Source organism: Anser brachyrhynchus (genome assembly GCF_964034855.1).
Source record: "Anser brachyrhynchus genome assembly, chromosome: 2".
Lineage (NCBI taxonomy): Eukaryota > Metazoa > Chordata > Aves > Anseriformes > Anatidae > Anser > Anser brachyrhynchus.
In genome coordinates, this window is record NC_137695.1 from 103,691,382 (window position 1) to 103,711,908 (window position 20,527).

The window sequence follows — 20,527 nt, forward strand, 5'->3', positions numbered from 1 at the left end:
GTGAGAACCAGCCCTTCAGACCCCATGGTCAGTGCAGAAGGAGGGCAGGAGGTGCACCAGGCCCCAGGGCAGAAGTTCCCCTGCAGCCTGTGGAGAGGCCCCTGGTGGAGCAGGCTGTCCCCCTGCAGCCCACGGGTCCCACACGGAGCAGATCTCCACGCTGCAGCCCGTGGAGGAGCCCCCGGTGGAGCAGGTGGATGTGGCCTGGAGGAGGCTGCGGCCCATGGAGAGCCCCCGCAGGAGCAGGCCCTGGGCCGGAGCTGCAGCCTGTGGAGAGGAGCCCACGCAGGAGCAGGGGGTCTGGGGGGAGCTGCCCATGGGGGACCCAGGTTGGAGCAATTCACTCCTGACAGATGGACTCTGTGGTACAGAGCCATGTTGGAGCAGTTCTGGAAGAGATGTTGCCTGTGGGGAGCCCCCGCAGGATCAGTTTGGGAAGGACGGCATCCCGTGGGAGGGACCCCACGTGGAGAAGGGGCAGAGAGTGACCGTGAAGGTGCAGCAGAAACAAAGCATTAGGGACTGACCGCAGCTCCCATTCCCCCTGTGCCACTTGGGGGGAGGAGATGGAAGAGGGTGGATGGGGGAAAGGTGTTTTTAGTTTGTTTTTCTTTGTTTCTCATTTCTCTCTATCTTGTGAATAATAGGTAGTAAATTTCTCTAATCTTCCTATACTGAGCCTGTTTTGCCCATCACGATAATTGTTGAATGATCTCCCTGTCCATATCTCAGCCCTTGAGCCCTTTCCATTGTATTTTCTCCCCCTCTCCTTTTGAGGAGGGGGAATGAGAGAGTGGTTGTGGTAAAGTTTGGCTGCCTACCCTAGTACAAAAAAAAACATCCTGCTGTTATGGTAGTACTCTTACAAGAATTTTCTGCTGGTTGACAAGTATGGAAATCACTGAATATTTAGATTCCGTCCTGTCTTGCAGGTTACTGTAGCTAAGGAAAGACAATGGAAAAATTCTAATTTGGGGGGGGGGGAGGATCACTGCTGTAAAAAAAAAAAAAAAAAAGGAAAAAATTTTTAGAATATGAAAACAAAGTAGCAATATGGCTCGTGTAACAAGATAGCAAAAGTAAAAAACGTTATGCAATTATACTGTGGGAACTTTAATAAGAGTTTGAGCACCTTGAAACAAACATTTTGGAAACATAACCTTATGCAATTTTGTATCCTCAATTTCTTCAAGATTATTCTGTTTACCAAAGCATGAATACACGTAAAAGTTATGTCATGCCCTACACAAGCCACATTGTAAAGTTATATTTCAACTGTTTATAAAAATGCCAAAAATCAAGTATTTATTTCATTACAGATAGATTTAACTTATTGGAAAATACTGCAATTCACATACATGTTGTCTTAATGTATTAGTACATTCATTGTGAGGCTCTTCAATATTCTCCCAAAGTCCTTCCTAGTTAGTAAAGTTTGAAGTGCTTACCATAAAACACAATGGTAAATTAATACTGTGAGATTTTTCTTCCTTCTCCTCCTGCTGGACAAAACAAACAAACACAAAATAGCAACAAATAACAACAACAACAACAAAACAGACAAAATAAGAACCTCAAAACCAGGACACAGAATTGAAAATAGGAAAACTAAATTTTGGGGACAAAAAATAATAAATCACTGAGAGAAGCAATTTTACTTTTATATTGCTGAGATCCAAAATGTTCAGTAACTAGTTTGTAATTATGTAATGTAAATTCGTGTTTTAGAGCTTTTAATGTGTATATTTAATTACATTAGAATTAAAGCACTATTTTGAAAGATGAAATTTAATTTCCTAGTTGGAAGATCCTATCTCCTGATATTTTAACTTAAATCAGATTAAACATTGACAATTGCTTTAAGGCAGATTTATCCATTTCAAGTTTATTTATGCCAACTCATTATGTTCATTTTTAGGTCATTTTTAGGTCATTAGGTTCATTATGACCTAAAAGAAACATCAGATGACAATACCAGATTATAGCAGATTATGAAACACATCAGTACATTCAGGAAGTTTAGTCCAGAATGCTTTTAATTTAAAGCAAATAAAGTATTCAGAAAATTGATTAAATACTATGAGGAAATACCATTAAATAAATAAATAAATACATAACGAGACAACCAAAGGGGGAAAAAAAATTTCAAACAAAACCCACAAACCAAAAATGTTCTCTACACTTTCTCTTTTCTTTTAGATCAACTATCAGGAAACTTCACTGTTTTCAAAGTTCATATTGTCTGTTTAATTTATTTCTGTTTGAATTAAATTAAAATTAATGAATTCTGCAAAGAAGTTTTATAAACAATCATACATGTGTTATCTGTTATTTCACAATAATGATGACGTCAATTCAAATAGATGATGCATCTTAACTACATTTTGATGATATCATAATATTCAGAGTATAGACCAGTAATAATTTTCTCTGTCTTCTGTTTTTGTCTTTAGTAATATCAGCAGTGTCCAAAAGATTTTCATGGAAAACAATCCCTAGCTATTCGGCATTTAAACTTTTTGCAGAGTGTGTGTGGTGAGTCTGAATTATAATAATGGCCATAGCCTTGATAACTATTTACTGAATCAATATATAGAGTTGAAATAAGAAAATATATGGTGTTTATTTCTATCATAGTAGAAAATTATTTTTTCCCAGGCTTAAGAACTAATAATGCATCAACAAAATGGTATTAGTAAAGTATTTTGCTGAAAACTGTTAAAGTGATGTATTCATCAAGTCTAAGTTAAAAATGAAACTCAGATATAGAGGACCGGCTTGTTGTGAGCCACAACATATTCTGCAAGAAGCAGAAGGTCTGTTAAGACACCCTTGTCTTTCTTCATAACAGCTAATATGTATGCTAATTCATAGGAAGCCAGATCATGTCTGGTCAATTCTCACCATAAGGAACCTTATAATGAGATTAGGATTAATTTGAGTTGACTAAAGGGGGACATTGCATGAGCACAAAAATTTGTTTTTAATATGCCTGTGCAGTGCAATTCTACAATCAATATTTACTGAAGCTGACAGTCTACTGCATGTGTTGACAATTTGACTTAAACTGTTTGTGTCATGAAAGCTGAAATCCTTGAACAGTAGACATGTTTTGAATACCCGAAAAAAAAGAAAAAAACAGGGACACCTTCTCTCTTGTTATGCCATTCACCAAAGAGGAAGACAGAGGGTCAAGGAATGTCACATATTGCAACTATGGACCTTTTCGAGGAGTTGAATGGGAGTACAGGGACAGAAACAGAGAAAAGTGCATCTGCTAATCGGAGAAGCTAATGGAAAAGTAAAGCTTTTCAGTGAAAGTCTGTCCTTCTCCATACCTGATCTCCATTAACTGCATGATCTTCTCTGTTCTTATTACCTTTGCAGCAACATAGAATAAATATGGCGATACAGTGAAGACATAGTAATGAAGATTTATATTTCTTTTTCCAGTTCCACTCCCCTGATGTCAGGGTCAGGCATGTGTTGCAAAACATGCACACGTTTCACTCAGCTGTGTCTACTCCCTTAGCCCTAACCAAATTATCTTGTCATGCAGCTTCCGGTAAAGGGAGAGCCCTTTACAAAAGCCAATTCTTCCCTGCTTATTATTCTCAGGACTTTTGTATCCCATTGCTCTTTTCCTTAAATTCCTGTTGGAGAAAAACAAAGATTTCAGTTACAACAAAGAGAAACAAACAGAAATTACCAGAATTATTTTTAAATGATATGCTTTTGTTGTGTCAAAGTGTAGGTCATCTCAGTGAAAATTTAGGAGAAAATGCAGTTATTCGTAGGGATATGGGAAAGCTGTATGTTAATTTCAGATGTTAAACTTACCTAAACATATTACTGTTCTCTTAAAGGAATTTAAGTATAGAAAAAACATCTATGTGACTGAATTATAAAGTCCTCTAAAGCCTTGCATGTTTTATATTCATATGATTTAATTATTTTCGACATGATCTGCAAGCTAATTCCAGAACCAGATCATTAGGGAAATATAATGTTAATGCATAGATGTTAATAGATATATTTAATCAATTTCTTGGTAAGTGTTTTATTACAAATATAAGCTTGAAAATAAAATGTACTACAAGGTCAAGATGTTCTGAACTAACACTACAAAAAGTGATGCCAAAGTAAATCTGTCTGCTTTTGACTAGCCATACCTTTTTCTACTTTTTATTCTATTTTGTTCTATTTTATTTTTTTTCATAAACTAAGAAATCAAATTTCAGTTGAGGAGTGCTTCATCAGGCATGAGTTATTCTGAATTCCTTTTCAGCAATGTAAGGTAATGTAAAGCCAATATATTGCAGAGCAAGAAAAAGACAACATTTCAGCAAAAATGTGCAGAAGAAAACAGAACATTTGTAGTAGTAGTTTTGGTTTCCAGCTACTTTTTCTATTTCTTAGAGACTTTTTGAATATGCACAATAAACTAGATATAGTATAGGGCACGCCAAGTGAGATCACACTCTTTTATTTTGTTATCTTATCTATTCATGATGGGAGTAATATTCTTGGTATAGTCAGGAGTATTTTATGCAATATTCCCCCAAATTAACCACTAAAAGCTTGCAAGCTTTTTGTAGATAGCTAGGTGGATAGCCTTTACAATTTCCATAAACATGCTCTGTGCAATTTCAAAACAAATTTTATAGCCAAAGCAGAACTGAAACACTCCATCCTTAATGTGCTGCCATCAAAATTGCCTACACTATGCCTACCATAAGCTTGATGTATCAAGCTTATGAAATTATGAAATTATTATTCTATTAGCAGTAATGATAGAAATTTAGGAGGGTGTTGAATTTTTACAGCACAATACTCTGTGACATTACAATTACCCCTTTAGAGCTTTGCAAAGTTTAGTTACCTGTAAGAGCAGAGCCACATACAATAGACTACAATATATATTTTCTAGGAATTAAAAACAAATTTCTCAACCCAATTACCAAATTTCTGTCAATATTTCTGATATTTCTTGTTTACAAGGTATAAAATAGATACAACTCTATATTTTTCTGCTTCATTCATCAGTGTAGGATTTTATTTCATTCACATTAGAGCCTGGAGCTTACAGTAAAGATAGCTGCTCGCACAATTTTAATTTGCAAATAGGCATTTTATGTTATTCTTTTCTCTTATGGGATAATATGCTTTGTGTACATCTGAGATTCACTTGCTTTTCCTAACTAAAAATCCCATCTTGTTCATATAAAGTTACGTTCTTGTTTAGCTTCTAGGTTTTTTGGTCTGTTTTTACAAGTGCAGTGATATTTACAATGAAGTGTACATGGATACAGGGCATTGTCAGTTTACTGGCAGTTTAATGATAGTTAAATACAGATATCAAAGTAACTGTTACACTTGTGTATAAGCAAAGAGGCGATAAAGTTATTTTAAGTAGATCAGTTTACTAAATTCGGTATCTCTTTTTGCACAAGAATATGCTTTGTTGCCCCATTTCCTTAGCATTTAATAAAATCTCAATGATCTAGATAATTTCCTTTATTAATCATAATATATTGCCTTTTTTTTTTTTTTTTTTTTCTACCCAGGACCTACAATAGCTTCAATTGCAGTCAATGATAACCTGCTTTCAAGAGTGTTTTTCCAATTTTTTTTTTTTTTTTTTCTAAATCTGTCACTAGATGGCAGTAAGAGTGCAACTGAACGTTTCCACCCAAAATCAATAAACTCGAGGAGAACTCTGAGGCTGGAGAAAGGCTATCACTGTAAGGCAGCTTGCCTTCAAAGGTTAGCCAGAAGTATGATATGGAATTTCTTGCAGAATCACTACCTTATGTTAATAAATAAATAAATAAATCCAATACCTAAACAAAAAAATAGCATTAAAGAGAGCAGAGCAATGGGAAGCTTTAAATAATTTGAAATATCAGGAGAAACTTACTTCATATGGCTTGCTTAAATCTGCCAAAACAGCAGACCAGTGATCTGCAAAAGTAAGATATACAGGCAAGTGTCCTACCAGTGTGCCAAAAATATGATTCATTACTACTAAAAGCTATAAGAAAGGAGCATTAGAAAATCATGCTGTACCATTTATTATTTTATTATTATTATTATTATTCATTACCAAATGAAGTTGTATTAAATCTCTGAAATTAATGGTGTAAGGAGTTAATAATGCACTGTTAAGAACAAAATTCTGTTCTTCTGTTTTTTAATATTGTTGCTGTTTTGTTTTGTTTTCCTTTTTTCTTTTACAGGACAAGTAAATTAGAACCTTTCTAGCAGAATGTATAAAGCTCTGTTCTAGGGTGTGCAGTCACTCGGTATTCACTTATAGGATCTAGTTGCTTGATGCAGTGCTGTAACAGCTCAATCTTTGTAATTTTTAGGATGCTTTGTAAGCATCTAAACCTGTAACAGACAGGGAAAAAAAATAGAGTTATAGAATTACAGAGGGGAATTTATATTTAAGATCTTCCTACAGGGACATTTCCAAACTATTTGTTGGAAATCTGCCAAAGAAGTCACTGGCAGTGGCAGGCAGTTCAAGTAAGCTTAAACTAAAGCCTTAATGGCTCTCCTTTTGCTTCACATTGAATCAACACAATGAATTCGATTTAGAACTACAAACAAAAATGGATTCAGGCTTTTACAGCTGTTTTATAATCATTATTTTAGTGACCTAAGTGACTAAAAAATAATCTCTTATGCTGACATATGTATTACATAAAAAGGAAGCACGCTTTCCAACTTGAATACTATTTAAGATATGCAAAATATATTAGAAGTCATGACTTTCTAAAGCCTTAATAGCTCCAGAATGCAGATAACATCCAGTTTGATGCATCTTTCTCAGAGGCTGAAGTTACGAACAATTTCCTGATATTCCGCTGACTGTAAAAATAAACATATAAATAAAAATAAGAGAGCTCAAAATAAAATCCTGGTAGGAGATTTTGGGTTTATTTTCTGTTCTTTTTGATAGCTTATTGACTTAGAGACTTCTCTCAAATAAAGCGTTATTTTCTATTACTTTAGTTAAAAGTTGATTTATTTTAACTTAACTTTTCATTTTCATATTTTTTTTTTTTAGGATATATTCACATACTATAAGAGTATTTGTCTCTGTATTTGACAGATAAGATATAAGTAATGTTTTGAAGCTTATAAATACTGAGAAACTTAGGGTCCAAAGACAGGTGAAGCTGTGTCATCACCATGATGCTTTATTTTTATTATTTATATATTTATTTATTTATTGGTCTGTGTATTATATGTCATTCATTTTTCCTTGTGGCAAAATACTTCCACAAGAAAGTACTTGTATTTTATACCCACCCCTCCATAAATACGGCTTCCTTAAGGGAATACCGTAAGTAGCCAAAAAGAACACCAACTTTTCTTATTGCTTATCATCAAATTGATGTATGACCTTTGGATCCTACCAGATATACCCTCACCCCAGTCACAAAAACCAACAATATTGTTGAAAATACCTTCTTCCATCATCTTTCAGGCAGGGGAATAGAACCATTCATTTCTGAGAGCAGAGCTTAAGTGACTCATTCATCACCCACCATGAGATCACTTCTACGTACTGTGTGGCGAAAGCTAAACAGATGTATGTGTGATAGAAAACCTATTGGACAAGAAAGAGCTTGAAAAAAAAATAATATTTTGTCTGTAAAATTTATTCCCTCTGTTTTTCTTGTTGTCATTGTTTATTTGTTCCTTGTTTTTTTGGAGGGAGGAGGGAGGGTTCAGTATCCCACAAATAACACTGTAAAATCAAATTTCTATCACAAAGTAAGTGTTTCTCACTTATCATTTTCTGTTGCTATGTAAAAGTTCACCTGATGGTCTCGTTCAAGATTTTATGAATACATGTGCACCTTGAACTGAAATGATCTCTGAGCAGGAAATAAACCCTAAGGTTTGGCATACAATACAACAGGGTTAGTTAGGAAACTTTGTGAATTGTTTTTTCTGCCTTGATAGTATTTCATGTTGAACCTGTGCCAATAAAGTCTTCAGGCAGGTTTCTTTCTCTAGTACTCTACATTGCCAAAGAAATCTATGTTGCCAATGAAATCTAAAGTTCTATTAATTAACCTCCTAAAATTTTATGTCTTCACTTCTCCTAAACTGAAGCATTTCATCTACAGTTTCCATGAATTTTCACTCTTACTGTGTGTTGCATATCTGTCTAGAGAAATCCATGTTGCTTTCTGTAAAAATATTTCATGAAAATTCAGGGTTTAAGTTGCATCCATGTATCCTAAACATCAGTGTTTCTTTTGGCAGTGAGTGCAGAAGCATTTTGTGAAATTCAGAGCTCCATGTTAGGCAATAATGGCATTAGTTACTGTGTCTCTTCCTCTCTCAATAAAATCAAATTATTTTTTGCCACATATTAGAAATATGCACTATTTTCCAAATAAACTCTGTGTTTAGAACTACTGTGCTGTTTGCTAGTTTCCCTTGTATATCCAGAATCCTTAAAAAACAACAAAATCACAAAATCACACCAAAAGAAACCTCACAAAACTAGTTAGAGGTTTCACCTCTTCATTTTTGAAACTGGTAATTTTGTCCTTGAAGTAGAGGACTATCTGCATTTTTTTTTTTTTAGTTGCTTCTCCAGTAGTGAAGGAGACAATAAATATAAATGCTGACCCTCCTCTACTAGAGCACCACTGGTACCTTTTGATCACTAAACTTTCAAACACTGTGTCTTCAACTAGCCTTCTCATCCTTCTCCTTCTGTCTTCCAGTGATATTTCTTCTAAATCAGGATATGCTCCCCCTAGAGCTTTACATTATGTGCTCTGCTTTCTCTGGGTTTGCTGCAGCATAAGCAGAAAGAAGCCTTTAATTAAGAAGTACCCTTGCCCCGCTCTGTGTAGAAGAAACTGGAGGATTGTCATGGCACACTTCCTACAGTGAGATACTGTTGCTGTCACAGGAAATCACTCTCCATTAAATGCAGTTTACAAAAGCAGAGTAAACACAGACAGCCCAAATGACTGCCATCCTTGTGTGCTCAATAAATTCCTGGCTTTACAGACTGGATTAACATAAGCCTTCAGGTACAGGGGGGAAAAATAAAAATCATTGAATCTCCCTGAAAGTCTCACATTATAGGGATTTTACATTTGAGCCTAGGATGCTCTTCAAAATTCATATTAGGATGAATGTTAGCATCTCTAGAGAGAGAACCTTTTACTCATTTCAGTGGAAGGTAGTCCAATTTTTTCTCTAGGAAAACACTTGTGAACATAGGATTTCACAATAGAAAGGCCTTCTCAATCTCTGGAGAATTATGAATCTCACCTGCAGCTTTTACTTTTATTCTTCTTTGACCCATCTCCATTTAAATCTCTGCAAAGCCTGTCTTAACAGCTATTAACAGTTAACCCCCACCTAACTATGAATACAGTCATGATTTAAACTAAAGATATTTTTTTCCAAGATATTTTGTGGCAGAAAATTTTTTGATTGGTATGCTTTTGGAAGTAGGACTTTCTTTCTTCAAAAATAGCACAATGGACAGCTGCTATAATATTTATTTGAACATGTATATTCCTCCAGAAAACTATTTACTATTATGTTGGAAACAAATAACACTTAGCTTATCAAATTTGAGCGCCATGAAAATGAAAATATTTTCAATAAAGTATCTTCCACAACACAGATTTTCGCGTGTTACAGATCTACTTTGACAGATCTATGATTTGCCATTATATGCTAAAGCGTTATTCTAAGGCTTTCTAGGGTAAGATATTTTGCAGGCTACAGTAGTCCAAATGATGGATATCAAACACCTCTGCATATGTTATGTCTAGAGTACTCGGACAACAATCCATCAAGAATATAATAATACAAAAGAGGGAATACAGCCAGCATGCTCAGATATTTCAAACTTTAACCTACTTTTAATGTGAATATATGCCCTATTTCTTTTTTTACATTTTGAAATGTTGAGGTATAGTCTTTTTCACATCAGTATCAATTTTGAAATGCCTCCAGTCTGACTGAACTGCCAAGGCCCAAATGGTCTTTAAGAACATGTAAATATATAGAAATTGCTATAATGAATCAAGCTTCTGTCCATTTATTTCATCTTCAATAGTTAGGATTGGATACATCAGAAAAAGATACTAAAATCTCCATTGAAAAATTTGCCTACAGGGAAAATTTCTTCTGAATTCTTATTAGATAGTGCCTAGCTTATATCTGAATGTATGAAGATTTATAGCCCTGGCTTTTTAATCCAAACTAATGTAACTTGACTCCTACTTAACTCTTGGCCTTGCTTATGCCTTGGGAAATAAGTTCAGTAGTTTTAATATGCACTAGGTAAAACTTTTTTTCTTTTATTATTTTTCAATTTGTTAAAAAGAAAATGAAAATGTTGCTGTGAATCCTCATTTACCCTACTCTGAGACTTCCTCATATTTGCACTGATCTTGTCACTAGCTAGTTGCTAGCTACAGTAATAACATTTTGTGGTCCAAATAAAATTTTCAGAAATTTCAGAATTCTCTGTAATGAATAATGAAATATTATTTTCCTATAATCTCCCTTCATTAAATTTAAGTGGCTTCAATATTAAAAAAAATAAATTAAAAAGTAACAAACACTGTAAGAAGAGGTGCGATATTAACATCCTTTCTCAGTAGGATTCCAAAATCAAAGTTAAAATTGGCACTATTCCCTGCTTCTATGGTTCAAAACTTGAGAGAATAAAAGGAACACGAGTGTCTCCGTAGTAAAGACAACGAGCAAGCTCAGCTGAAGGTTTTCTGGTTAACCTGTCTTCAATGCTTACAAGTCTAGCACAGAAAACATTATGCTTCATAAACCAGACAAGAAAAAAAGAAGAAAGAAAGAAAAAAAAAAAAAGACAAATTGTTCTTAATTTAACTTACTTACAATTTGAAATGTTATTATACACAAGTCCAGATATAGAATTTCTCTCTAATAATTCTATTTTTTTGCAGCCCCTTTAACCTTCCATATAAGAAAATGTAAGCATTAACCGAAGAGAATTCATTGTACTTCAACAACTAGACATTCCACTACTTATCCTTGCATAAAAATATGTGTGTGTGTTCTCTCTGTGTCTCAAGCTGCTATACAAGGCTCACAGGTCTTTCTTTTTGAGAAAGTTGGAAGCATGTTTTTTTGCTACTGATTTAATTGGAAAAAATAGGCAGTGTAATCCTTCCATGTATACAAAGAATAAAACCAGTAGATTATTGCAACAGTTAAGTTCAGTATTAAGTTCTACTACTCATCATCTTTTCTGAACAAAATCATTACTGTCTTTGTCTCTGTGACATGTACATCACTTCTGAACTCTCTGAGGTTCGCTGCTCTCTGATATTTTGAGGATGACAAATACCAGTCAAACAATACTGCTGAATACTTACTCTACCTACTGCATGTTCAGGACCAAAGTCACTATCATTTCAGTAGCTATTAAGGGACTAAATATATAATTTTATGTAGTTTAAAAGTTGAGAATTTAGGATATGCTTATTTCACAGCCAAATATGAGAACAATATGCTTTTTTTTTTTTTTGCATATATTCTTCCACTGACAATTCTTTAATTGTTGTCTTCTCCCCAAAAATTCCTATTTTGTACAACATAGAACAAAATGGAATCTTACTCTCTGTAATAAAATAAGTTTAGAAAATGAGTAATACACAAATCTGTGCAAGATAAAAAAAAAATAGACCTTAGCCTCTACAGCTCCAATGCTCAGTATATAATGAGGTGAAGGGTAAAGCAGCATTTATTGGCCCCAATGGAATGTGAACAAAGGAAAGGGAACATCCTTCGGTAATCTAAATGCATATATAATACCCAAACTAGACCTTCAGTCTTATTTCTTATATATATATATATATATATAATTTTATTTTATATGTCTTCCGTAGCTTCAGTTTGCATACACACACATATATATGTACATATAGCTAAACAAATCGAAAGAGCCTAACATAAGGTCATTGTTCAATATAATTTTTTCTGCCTTTTAACAGAAGCTGTGGCAGGTGATACTGAAATTTGCAATAGTTCCTCACCTATCTCCGAGGGGTATTGAGCAGATTAATTAGTTCATGTCTTTACAGCACTTTGAAAGCACTCAGTGCTATATAATTAGTCCTATATATTACTAGGACAGCCTTGAATATCTTCAGTGACTCTGCTTCACCAATTTCCCTTGGCAAATTTATTTCACTTTCTAATTGACCTTGCTCTTTGAAGTATTTTCTTAATGTCTAATTTAATTTTTGTATTTCCTGGATTTTGTTCATAACACAATGGTTGGCTGAAAATTTCACGTGTTCAAAAGATATTTTTCAAATGAGAAATACCCACAGAACAACTGATTAACCTCAGCCAGCAGGAACTTAAATAGCAATTTTTAAAAGTTTCTATCATAACAAGTACAAAAATCATCTTAAATATAGATTCTAAAAAATAGACACTGCAGATTCTCAGAATAATTTATTAAAAATCTAATGCTTTTATTAAACCATAAAAGTCTACCATAATTGTACCAAACTGCTTGCAAGTTACAGCAGTTTAGATCTGCTTACACACCTTGTCATGCTTCCTCAGCACTTTTATTTTGCTTTCCTCAACCTACTTATTAATCCTCTTACTCTGTAAGCACTTAATCACTCTCACCTCACTTGTTTGATAATTCGAGGCATTCTTTTTCACGGAAATGCCTTTATGTCCTTACACACACTGCATATTCATAAGCAAATAGGAATGCAATTATTTATACATTCAAAATAGTTTACAGTCATTTAGTATTGGATGAAAAGTATGTCACAATTTATCTGCTGAAAAATTAACTTGCAAAGACTGGACAATCCCAAAACATGAGAAGGGTTGAAGAAGTAGCTGCAGACTGCCATGAAAAATAGAGAGGTAGGGAAGGCAGGGCATCCACCTTTATTTCTCATCTTGTCCTTAGTGCAAAGGTGTGTAAAAGTGTCCTCCCTTCACATCTGTGAACACAAGAAGCAGCAGAAAGAATAATCACTGTTCTCTGGTTTGCTACTGTGTCCAGACACCTGACCTAGAAAGTTATCTTGCCCAGTTCCCAGGGCAAAGGGCTTCTGGGGCCAGCAGGGGCAGGCTGGAAAGCAGCTCCAAGAGGTTTTCTGATGGAGCTGAACTGTGATAAAGCAGCTGTCACTTGAGTATTGTCTTCTATTTGCTGACTGCCGGTCTGAATGAAAATCCTCTGCACAAGCTTTCTTTCCCTGTGAACTCTGATGCTTGCCACAGTCCCCTACTCTCTCCTCTATTTTCTTTCCCTAACAGCATTTCCTGCCAATCTTCCCTGTGTTTCTTCAGCTACGCACTTCACATCAAAATGTCACTAAGAAATATAGACAAATTAGTAAGCAGAGTCATTAACATGTGTTTTGTGTTTTTTATTTTCTACGTGATTATTGTACTTTCTTCCTTCTTTTATCTCTGCTTTTAGAAGGACTTTATCATTCTTGTCCTCATGGATTTCTTTGTTTCTCTCTGTAATCATGTATGCCACAGGAAAGAAGAAACTTCACCACTAGCCTCAGGCAAATTGTAAGTAGTACTTTTAAAGAGCTGTGGTATAGGACAATCCTCAACAGTACAGAAGCATACAGAAAAAGAAATTTAATCTAACTACAATATATACAAGTCAATACATTTATTCAGGAAAGGCACCACAATCTATGTGGAACTTCTGCATGTCCTTCATTTTAATAAAGTTCTAGTAAAGATAACAAAAAATAGTATAATCACCCTAACCCTTTTCCCACTCCTTGAAATGACCTAAGCCAAAAAGGAATGTATTTTCAAGTTCAGTTCGTCTAAAAATTTCCACTGTACCTGCAAATCTTATATTCTATCTCTCAAAGTATGGACAATCTGTGTTTACCAGTAACTGACTTCACACATGTTACTGAGATTGAGGACAGAGGAAAGATCTAGACCCTTCAAATATACTGCCTTATTCTCAACTTGACTGCTGCTGAGATAGAAATAGTCAGTTTTACCAGAGAAGTTCACCTGTAATCAAATTTGATGGGGCTTTCAAAAGATAATGAAACTAAAACTGTTAGCACAAATTCACAATTTAACTGGGAAAAAATGAACATACAATAATATAAATTATTTTGCTGTATTTTCATGATTTGCTTTGTGTTCCAGTATTCACAAAAATAGAGAACTGATTTTGGTAAGTTACAAAGCACTTCTGTGGGAAGTTTTTGTTTGTTTGGTCTGGTTTTCACTTTCATTAGGGCTTTTCCTCTTCCTTTTTTTTTTTTTTCCTGATGTTCTTTTTAAGGTGAAGTTTTAAATTATGAACAGCAGAAAATCCTATCGATTGCAGGAGGGTTGACTCTCAGTCTGACATTTTCCCTTCTCTGTCTCTCAGTGTTCATCTAGTACTGTAGCATGCTGCCACTGTTTTTTACTGTCTTCTTACCTCATGTATTTGAAGTCACTTGGCAAGTCATGCTGAGGGTCATATGGTCTTTTTTTCAGACAGGTACACAAATGTCTGTTATGGGGTATAAACCCACTGACTTTGCTTCCCAAACATTTTCTTTAGCAGAAATTTTGTTTGTTCTGTTACTTTAATCTGTGACAACAGAGGGTTGCCTTGTAAGCATGACTGTCTTGCAGGCTCCTTCCCCATGCTCACTTATGCTCCCTCCCTCCAAGTATTTTGTCAGTATGATCACAAACACTTCAAGTTCCCAAATTACTTTAGTAGAAAAATAGTATTAGAGAAATAGTTTTTCATAAACAGATAACACAAAAATAATAACATAACTAATAAAAATTAGTTATGCCAGCATGGCTTCACCAAGGGCAGCATGGCTTCATCAAGGGCAAATTGTACCTGACCAATCTGGTGGCGTTCTATGGAATGACCGCAACAGTTGTCAAGGGAAGGGTAACCAATGCCATCTGCTTGGACCTCTGTAAGGCCTTTGACATGGTCCCACATGAAATTCTGATCTCCAAAATGGAGAGATATGGATTTGATTGGCTGATCATCCAGTTGATAAGGAATTTGCTTGAAGGTTGCACCCAGAAAGTGGTGGTCAATGGCTCTGTGTCCAGGTGGAGGCTGGTGATAAGTGGTGTCCTTCATGGGTCTGTTCTGGGACTGATAATGTTTACTATCTTTATCAATGACATAGACAGCGGGATCAAGTGCACCCTCAGCAAGTTTGCAGATTACACCAAGCTGAGTGCTACAGTTCATACAACAGAAGGAAGGGATGCCATCCAAAGGGACAAGGAGAAGCTTGAGAAGTGGGCCCACATGAACCTAATGATGTTTAACAAGTGCAAGGTACTGCACCTGTGTCGGAGCATTCTCAGACATGAGCAAAGACTGGGAGAAGAGCTCACTGAGAGCAACCCTGCAGAGAAAGACTTGGGAGTTGTGGTGGACAAAAAGCCTGACAAGAGCCAGCAGTGTGTGCTTGCAGCCCAGAAGGCCAACTGCATCCTGGGCTGCATCAACAGAGGAGTGGCCAGCAGGTTGAGGCAGGTGTTTGTTCCCCTCTAGTCCGCCCTTGTGAGGCCCCACTTGGAGTCCTGCATCCACGTCTGGGGCCCCCAGCACAAGAAGGATGTGGAGCTGTTAGAGTGGGTCCAGAGAAGGGCCGTGAAGATGATCAAGAGCTGGAGCACCTCTCCTGTGTAGAAAGGCTGAGAGAGCTGGAGCTGTTCAGCCTAAATAAGAGAAGGCTCTGGCGTGACCTCATTGCAAACTTTCAGTGCTTGAAGAGGACTTATGAAAAAGATGGTTAGCAACTCTTCGCTCAATTGGATAATGACAGGATGAGGGGGAATGGTTTTAAACTAAAAGAGTTTAAAGATTTAAAGAATTAAAGGTTTAGATTAGAGGTTAGGAGGAAATTCTTCACTCGGGGTGGTGAGTAACAGGCTAACTGGAACAGGCTGCCCTGAGAGGTTGTGGATGCCCCATCCCTGGATGTTTTCAAGACCAGGTTTGATAAGGCTTTGGGCAACCTGATTTAGTGGGTGACATTCCTGCCAATGGCCAGGGAGTTGGAACTAGATGATCTTTGAGGTCCCTTCCAACCAAAGCCATTCTATAATTCTATGATTCTATGAAAAACAAGCCACCCTGGATAAGAGCTTTGTTTGCAAATCTGTTCCTCTGAAAATATTATCTGAACAAATCGAAAATAAAAATAAAAATGGAGTTATGCATGTATTTAATAGCTGTGATGAACCATTACCAGAAAGATTTCAGAGAACTATGGAAATAGTCCCTGCTGGCTTTCCCAGCAGTGCAGGAATGCTCCCTAGCAGTATCTACTGCTTTCTCCAGATAAGTTTTATAATTTTTCAATGGACATTAGACTATGGCACTGAGCTTCACCTAATTGTGTCTATAAAGTTCAAAATTCGGAAGAGAGCCAGGTGGGCATGTTGCTTCTAAGCAATATAATGACTGGAGTTACAGTGCCCTGTGATCGATGAATTTGTTCAGTCTACCTCTGCTTCTACTTCCCAGACAGTCTGGTTGTGCACAGGGGAATGAAATATGACTTCAGGCCTACCAAAAGTTATCCACTCTCAGCAGCTATGACAGGGACAAGGTGTCATTTTCCATGCTTTCCTGAATGCTTCATCTCAGTGTCCATTTGTGTTAGGATTTATGGCTTTGTGAGTGCAAAGATCAAGTTGTTTCATTGTACTATGTCAGTCAATTCTCAAATTTCGCACCATTCTGATCTGGGGATGTGCCCCCACTAAAATGAAAGCCAAAGAGAACTATACATAGCCCTGCACACCCCTTGATAATTCCCTTTGACATACGAATTGTCTTAAAAGTCTCTCTGAATTCACTGGTTATCAGTAGAGCAACCTTAAAAGTTTGAGAACGATATAACTCTTGAAATATTAGATTATCAGGAAAGATTTGTTTCATTAGTTCTTAGACAGTTAACGTTTCATATAGGATATGGTAATTAGTACAAAGATAGTTTTTAGTTCCATGAGAAGGTGTTGGCCTTCACATAACCAATAGCTATGCCAAGCAAAAGTTATGGTTATTTATTGTACTGCTTTCTATTTTCAGTAAAGTTTTACTCAATAAATTAACAAGATCACTTTTCCTGGTATGTATTTTGCATCTTGAAATCAATTAATTGAAAATATTTGGTAAGTTGTCTGGCTAGAACCAAAAAGGCTGTCTTACCTTAAAGTATACATTCTGCATAGTAGCATACTGTGCTTGTTTAAAGCAATAAATATGTTGCTTATCCTGCAATAGTGCTTACTCAAAGAATCACTTGGGACCTAAGAGCAGGAAAAAGGGCTAATTACTTAGACCTCTATAACCCAAAATAATTCAACAAGTATTAAAAAGTTTATTTACTAAATAGTCCTGAACAGATCAACTTTTAACAGTTCTTAAAGTGTGGCTAAAAGAGACCATCTACTTTTAGGTGAAATATACTCAGGGAAAAAATAAACAAACAAACAAACAAACAAATAAATAAATCCCTCCTAATCTACATGTAACCAAGAGTAGTGCCTTGCAGTGTGCAATACAAAGCATCACTTCTAGGTCCATGAATTTTAATAGAAAATACAGTCTGAGTGCTAGTTCTCAAGCATTTCATTCAAACATATCATGCAGTTTTCCACAGAGTATGGAAGTGGAAGCAGGGAAGATGAAAGATTCTTTCTTAAAAATGTTTGCCAATATGGACAGACAGGTGCTTTTATATTTTTATTTTGTTCTTGTGTATCACAACTGTTTGTTTTCCTATATTTTCCATAAGCACCCATGATCTCATTTTTAGTTCTGCTGCTGTTTTATTGGTGGTGTTTCCACAAAATAAATGATGATAATGTCTGAGAACTTGACAGTAGTAATCAACCAGTTTGGTGTGTTTCTGTTGGTTGTTGGTCTTAATAAATATAATAGAAGCTTCTGGACATGGAGCACATGGAGCAGATTTCCACGCTGCAGCCCGTTGTGAGAAACACTCCGTAGCCAATAACTTAGGCTCAGGCGAGGATCTCAGTGAAGTAGTAATTTATTCGCGATTGCATTGGCAGGCGTCCCACAAGCAGGAGCGCGCCTACTGGTTCCAAAACACAGTTTATATACTTTTTGATGACAGGACCCTCCCCTGTTTCCCCACTGAGTGGGTAATCCAGGTTCACAATCTATCTGATGCTTCACAGACAATGCATGGCCTTCAGTTGGAGCCTGTTAAATTTCAAATTTCTTTTGACTCTTTTACTGTTTGAAGTGGTAATGTTTCTTCACTTATCTGACTTGACTTAACACCGTGATTTTCACCTAATTGTTCTAAGGAGTCTGGTTGTCTGCATTTTACAAGGTCGCCTGCTAAATTTTCTTATCACTGCAAGCATATCTCAATACCCCATTCCTTACCTTTAAACAATGTAACTCTGCAAAAACAACATTTTTATTCCCATACCATGGAGAAGCCCCCGGTGGAGCAGGTGGATGTGGCCTGGAGGAGGCTGCAGCCCATGGAGAGCCCCCGCAGGAGCAGGCCCCGGGCCGGAGCTGCAGCCCGTGGAGAGGAGCCCACGCAGGAGCAGGGGGTCTGGGGGGAGCTGCCACCCGTGGGGGACCCGTGCTGGAGCAGTTTGCTCCTGACGGATGGACCCTGTGGTACGGAGCCATGTGGGAGCAGTTCTTGAAGAGCTGCTGCCTGTGGGCAGCCCCCACAGGATCATTTCGGGAAGGATGGCATCCTGTGGGAGGGACCCCACGTGGAGCAAGGGCAGGGAGTGATGGTGAAGGAGCAGCAGAGACAGTGTTAGGGACTGACCGCAGCCCCCATTCTCTGTTCCCCTGCGCTGCTTGGGAGGAGGAGGTGGAAGAGGGTGGATGGGGGGAAGGTGTATTTTAGTTTGCTTTCACTTCATCACTGCTTGCTAGTAACAGACAGTAAATTATATTAATCTCCCAATGCTGAGACCGTTCTTCCTGTGATATTTGTTGAGTCATGTTCCTTTCCTTAACTCAACCCTTGAGCCCCTTCCATCACAGTTTCTCCCCAGTTCTTTTTGAGGAGGGCGAATGAGAGAGCAGTTGTGGTGGAGCTCAGCTACCCAGCTGGGTAAAACCACCATAGTAATTGGTCTTTATTTTAGCTATATAAGGCATAAAATTAAACAAACTGAACATAAAAATATATGGTAAGACATAAACAGAATATTGTTAAGTGCCTGTCAGTCATGGTGTGTTTGGAAATGATTCAATTATTAAGACTTTCATTTCAAATTTTTTTTTTTCAAAACAAAATTTGCTACATTTCAGATTATCATTACTTATTTCAAAATATACTTTAAAAATGTGAGTCTACGTGAGGGGGGAAGAGTGCATCTGTACATGTATTCTTTTTTTTTTTTCCTGTTGATAACTAGTTGGCTTAAAAAAAAAAAAAAACCTTTTGTTTCTAGACGTTTACATAGTAGCATTACGAAAATTTATCATATAGATTTAAACTGAGGATGGAGGACCATTTAGGAAAATACTATCACTATGATTCTTTATTTCAGAAATCTTTTATGAGATACTTTGTGCAGAATATTTGAGACAAAAATACATGATGAATTTGAAGCACAAGGATAGCTTTAATAGAGCACAATGAATTGGGATCTGTCTTGGAAGGTGAAATTCAGGGTACTGTTCAGATCCTCCTCAGTGATTTCTCATGCCTCGGGGTCAGGGTGTTGTAATTCAAGTTGCATCTTGTGCACTAAATTTCACACTAAATCTCATGATTCATAAAATGAAAAGATTCCAGAGTTGAATTCAGGTCCAATATGCAGAAAGCTGAAATTCTACTGCCACTGCAAGTCAGCAAGCCATCGTTATAATAAATTTGTAATTTCTATTGCTATTTCAGAAAAGACGCTAGAGGTTAAGGGTTTGATAACTGCCTCTTGTGAAACCCAAGAGGTGCCAGAGAAAAGGAGAAGAAAAAAAAAATCGTGAATTGCTGAACACTGACAATTCCTTCTGAATGTTAACACACTCCAGAAAACACTCTTCTGAGCACAGGACTGAGCCAGTTCTTGTTGCAGAATGGGGTAACATGCAGTATCATTTTATCACTTTTTTTATGTATCTTTAATAGTACTGTAATTGATTAGAATAAAACCTGTCATAGCTTAAAATAGCCATCTAATAAGGGTTATCAATCAGCCATTGCTGTAGAAAGAAAGATAAATATTATTCATTCTTGGAAATAAAGCTAACAGTAAATTAACCTGCATTAATTAGAAAATAAATCATGATCTAGCACAAAGTATTAAAGTCTAGCCATAAGTATTCATCTATTTCTTTTTTAATATGCTATATCTGAATTGCATACTTCAGAAAGAACTTCACTTTTCTAACAACCACAAAGAAAATACCCTCTTTATTTTATTTTCTATCTGTTATTTGTTCTCAAATAAAATTATCTAGAAACATTAT